Genomic DNA, 6,090 nt, shown 5'->3' on the forward strand with positions numbered 1-6,090 from the left:
CCAATCACATTCTGACATCTGTGATGCCTCCATTCTTCCTCCAATGCACACCAAAATCTGCTTCTACAAAATTTTGCATGGGCTGTTGGTTGTGCTGTAGAGATCATCCTTTACCATTGTAATGCATTGATGGGGAAAAAAAGCATAAGTAATATATGGTAAAAAATGCACAGCAGATGAAAACAATAAAAAATTACTAGAGAATAGTGTTATGTACTTTCACAGTGAGATTTCTGCTCCAAAGGTATATTCTAATGATACCATAAAAACTGTTCAAATGACTAAGAGGAGCTTTCTCCTGTTTTTTTTTTTTTTTTTTAAATAACACCGTGTCAGGGAACTGTACAGACCATTCCCAGGCTACACAGTGGGTTTTCTGAAGTTGGAGAAGCAATCCATTCTCCTGTGTGTTTTTTTCTAGGTGGTTCCCAACCCACCCCGAAACTTGTCAGTTTACACTATTCTACATGATATACTCATACAGATTTTTTTTCACAATCTACTGTACTTCTAGGATTTTGTTGTAAGGGAGGGTTAAAGAACCTCTTCCAGGTAAATCAAGAGATAATTGACTCCTTCTGGATCTGGGAGGGCTGATCCTGGGAGATGCTGAGTGCCTCTACTGCTGCTGAAGCCCTTCAGCTCCTGCTGAACTTGGTAGCTGATGAAAGGATTCTGCATACCAGATGTCAGGCTCTTTCAAATAACTTGGGAGATGTGGCCCATATGTGATCATCATTGCTCTTCTTGATCATGCCCATAGTCACATTGACTTCATGATACTACTTCTGTGAATAATTACTTGACAGGATAAATTAAGTTTTAACAGATTATTAGGAAATTATCCCAGAAAAGGTTTTTCTTAGGAAAAAGCTTTGGTTACCACACAAGCTATCAAGACAACTGAGGTAGAAGATATTTTGAACCTGAAAAGAAGATGGTAAATAATTATTAATGAAGTCTTTTGATAATTTAACTATAAAATAAACATAATTCCAGTGAGCTCCCAATATTGATGTTACAAAACTCTATTAGATCAATGTAAACATGAAAAAAAGAAAACAGATAATTTTTTGAAAGGGCATGAGGTTCAGGTAATTTTTAATGGAAATCTATACCACACCAGTGTTACTTCTGTAACTCATTTCAGTATTTTTTGTTCAAAATATTACTGTTTTCAATAAATACAAAGCTCTGAGTTTGGCTAGCTCTGTTCTCAAGCTGGTCAGTAAGACTCTTGTGATATTGTCAAGTGGTGACTCTTTGGCTAGAGATACTGTTAAAAAAGCTTCATCCTGAGATAAGATGAGGAGGCTTATCAGGCTTATCATGGGACCATCTGCACTGGGCCAAGTGATGAACAGTGTTTGGGAGGCAGAGGGTGAAAGAGTGGCATCAGAAGGACACTATTATCTTTGCCATGTCCCTGAGATATCCTTAGCACCAGCATAGGGTACAGGGGTAAGAGGCTGGGGAACCACGAATATCTTGTTGCAGTCTGTCTCTCCACAGTGACAGCAGAGGGAACTGAAGAGTAACTCTGTCTTGGCAAAAATTAATTTCACTAATTTTCACTTCCTCCTGAAGCACACAGATGGGAAGCCTGTTGTTGACATTATTGAATACAAACACTTTGTCTAATAGATACCCTGATAAGATTTTTCCGTATTTTCCATTTTCCATGTCCCTGAGATACTAGAGTGTCTCTCATTAATGACCAAGGTTTTGTTGTTATTAAGGAAGTGTAATTACCTAGTTTTTCTTGAGGTAACCTTTGGGAGACTTCTTCCATATCCCTCATGGTATAGTAAATGTGTCTGAGAGTTAGAAATGTCACCCATTTTATTTGATGAAATACAAAGGAGAACAAAATACTTAGGCCTGTGGTCATATTGACTGTGTATTCACTTTTTTGTCAGTGTATATTTGTGACTTCGGTACTCAGTCCTTTGTTACAGTTAAAGATCATTTGAGCTTTGCTAATTATTTTTTTCTGCTTAAAATGCTGTGGTAATTTTTCTTCTTAATGTGACCAGAATCACTGATTTCAGGAAAGGTTGTTGTATGAATTATCTTCCTTGCCCCATCTTGTATTATTAAAAAAGTATTTCTAAAAATAATGCACTGAATATGTTTTTCCATATAATTCTTCATATCTATCAAACAACTATTTTAGCAAAAATATTTTCCTTGATATTTGCAATTTCCCATTTATGCTTATTTCTTACTTAGTTTTATTTCATTATTAGCCTGATTTTCAGTATTGTTTCCTCATAAATTAATACATTTTTCTAAAACATTTGACAATATTTTAACTCTTTCTTCTTGAAGATTCATATCTGTTTTGGATTCATCAGTTTGATGAGAACTCATACATACTGAAATTAAAAACAGATTTCTGAAGTACCAGACATTTAACATTAATTCTTGTCATTGCTGCTTAATATACCTTTGTCCTTACACAATTGCCATTTATAATTACCTAACACTCGAACTTACAGAAATTCTCAGTTTACTTAATCATTTCACAGTTCAATTATTTTTAAATACAGTAGGTGGCCTATCAATCTAGTGCTCTATAATTGATTCACTCTCTGCTACATTTTCAATCCCAGTCCATGTGGATTGCCAGTAGACCATAAATCAGAAGTAAATAGCCGAGCAGCGAGTGAGGTGACTGTGTGTGTGCGTGAGGGCAGTGCACTGCTGGTGGATACAGCAGGACTCCTTGTTACATACAGTTGTATCCCGTATATAAATTTATGAACTGATAGGAAGAGCATAGGTGGCCTGATTGGAAGAGCAGATATCCTCCTGTGATTCCCACTGCTGCCTTCCTAATGTGTAGGCAAATATCTCTAGCGATCCAGGTCTCAGGCTTGTACAACACCATGAAAGTTATTATTATTGGTGAACTACCATAGCTTTAGAGTGCCTCTAAGTTTCCCTGGCAAGAAGCTGGTACCCAAGGGACCATAGGTCCATGCTGGCCATGCTGGGTATAGCAAATGGTTGCTGGAGTGACAATAATGAGCTAGTAGAAGATGCAGCTGCAGAGGATGCTGAGCGAACAGGTGCACGAACATGTGCTCCCAACTCTTGATCCTGGGCCAGTGGTGAGTGAATTGATTCATCTCCCCAGAGGACATTGCAGCACTTTGCAGGCCAAACCAGCACCAGCCAGGGAGCTCAGCACACCCACTGAGGAATGAAGAACTAGCCAGGCCCAAGGTCAGTCTGTCCTTGCTGCTGAATTTGACCATTCATTTTCTGGCAGCCAAGTGGTAGCAATGTAGAAATTATGGCACTAGTTTTATAACACCAAAAGGGTTGCCTTTACTGCAGCAGTGCAGTGGGCACAATTGCAGTGCAGGGTGTTACCAGTTGCGACTCAGATTGGTTTTTGTTTTCTTTAATCCAAGATATTTATGTTGTTTTGCTTGCTACTGTATTATGGATCACCCGATACTCTGTCTGATAGACTTAGATGTGTTTTGTCTTTCTGGGTGATGTCTGTAAGAAGTAATTTCACAGAACCTCACTATATCTTTCCCAGCCATCACATATGGCTATAGACTAACCCAAATTGTCATTGTGACCTAGCCAGTCAAACAAGATGAATCTTGTGTCGCTCTTCATTGGCACATAATTTTTTTTCTGTGAGAACCTCAGCAAGAGGAAGGTACCAAGAGGTCAAATCACAAATTACAGAACATCCTGCAAGCCTTAGGAGTGTGAGTGTATAAGCTGTGATTGATTGGCTCATCTTTCTGTTGTCTTTTGCTGTAACACAGAAAGACAAAATAGTGGAAAATTTCCACTGTTCTTTGATAGAAATGTGAATACACATTTCTACACACATTTCTAATGTATGTGTTATGTGATTTCATCTGTCCCTAAGAAGTCCAGTAGGTGAGATCTTTGTGGTTAAATATGCAATAAATATACTAGTTTCAAGTTGTTTATTTGCCTGCTACACTCTTCTCCAGAAGCTTCATTCAACACCCAAACTTTTGAGCAGTTTCAAACTGATGTCTTTTTTTCCTCTTTGTTACAGTCTAACCCGCCACATATTTATTTCCTTTCCTAAAGAAACACTCATATTTCTCCCTAAAGATATAGTGGTCCTAGTGCCAGAAGACTAAGAAAGAGTCCTGAAAAACTGTCAGATCTCATATATGTGAGAGTTGTGTAGTCTGCAGACCTACAGAAATGGAAGTGGATAGTTGCTATGACAGGAAGGGAATAATACTAAAGAGACCCGGAACTCACTTCTAGCCCTAAAAAGGCCTAAACCAGAGAATTTTGCAATTTTGAGACTGATAGTCAAGCTTAAGTTTTGAAGCATATAACTCCTAAAAGGCTATTTTATGGCCTATTTTTGTGGCTTTTGGCATTGCTCCCTGTCCCCACAGCTGTGCCCGGGACATGATAACCATAGAGGGTATCACAATTACTATGCTGTGGTTTATCAGCATTAGGGACCCAGTGACCAGGGACATGAGATCTCTGCTACCAACTGTTAGAGTAAGAGGAGACAGGTCTCCATCCTGTGCCCTGAAGAAAAAACAAAGCAGAAACCTGTGAAGAAACCCAATTTCTCCAATGGTCTCCAGGTTGTCTAAGTGAGAAACACATGTACTGGCTATTATTTTTTTGCAAATATTTCTCACTATTTGGTACATTTCTTTTATTTTTTCAGTGTAGAGTTGTTTATAGACACATATACCCATATGCTTGTCCAAACACAGATGCATACTTGTAGAGAATATGTAGAAAACATGGATGTATTGCTCTATCAGAGCTCACTTGGATGTAATGGTAATGCTCTCAAATATTTGCTGATAAATATGATATTCCAAACTCCATAGATTACATCTGTAATGTGATACAACCCATCATTATGTCTTTTAATAAATCATACTTTAAATACCAATAAATAGTTTTTAAAAGTGATAATTTCTCTCACTCTTCCTCCCCCCCTGCCATGAACTAAGAATATTAATGTTGTCTCTGCAACAAAACCCAACCCAAACATTTTTTGTCTCATTATGCAGTGTTTAGCATAGCAATTCAAGAGGACTTTCCCTCCTAAGGTGTATCTAAATTTCAGAACATATGGATAAAAGTTCATAATGCAAAAGCGGGGATTTTTTGAGGATTGACATATCTGAAACATTTAGAAAGTTTAATTCATGAGGAAAAATCTTTTCAGTGAAGTTAGTCTACCTGCTTGAGTTTGTCAGAAACTATATTAGATTGGCAACTGATTTTTTGAATACAAGCTGAATTATTAGATAATAGATTTTTTTAAAGAAAATAATTTATCCCAATTTTAAATGAAGAAAGCAAAAAACCTCAAACTTTTACCTAACTTCTTCATACATAATGTCCAACAAAAGGTAACCTTTAAGCAAGATTATAGAAAAACAGAGTAAGACATGCTTTTCTTCTTCTACATGATAAAATAACATATTCATAATTTCGTTTACTTTACCACTCATTGTAAGAAATAATATTTAGTTGAAAATCAGACATATCATTGGTGTGGAAAAAACAACACATTCAACTGTGTCTGACAGAGATAATTTTCAGGCTTGGTCTTGGCAAAATCACCTTGTACAGCTTAAAGCTTCATGTTTAAAGGAATGTAGAAACCAAGCAAGTCTAGAAAGGGGAAGATCAGTAATCTGCCTTGTCTGACCTTTGGGTTTTGGGCTAAATATCTATTTGCCTCTACTCACAGTAGATTTTCTATCAGTGCTTTGAATTAAATCTGTGGTATTGATTTTTTTTTTCTTTTTTTCTTCTTGAGAAAGAATATGTTCTAAGGAATCTGATAGGACTTTCTCTTGCCAGTAAGTTTGGTGTGTTCCTGGGCTCACATGTGGGCTTTCCAGTTTGCCTACAATTAGTCTCTGTTTGGCTGAGCACTAGTGCTTCTTTTAGAGGAGTCTCATGCAGTTTCTTGTTTCCATCCACTAGATTTTGCTGTACAGAAGTGTGGGACATGAATATTTTTTTTTTTTTTTTTTTTTTTTTTTTTTTTTTTTTTTTTTTTTTTTTTTTTTTTTTTTTTTTTTTTTTTTT

Source organism: Empidonax traillii, unplaced genomic scaffold (assembly GCF_003031625.1).
Source record: "Empidonax traillii isolate 1590-97213 ecotype Southwest subspecies unplaced genomic scaffold, ASM303162v1 scaffold417:size1128589, whole genome shotgun sequence".
Taxonomy (NCBI): Eukaryota; Metazoa; Chordata; class Aves; order Passeriformes; family Tyrannidae; genus Empidonax; species Empidonax traillii.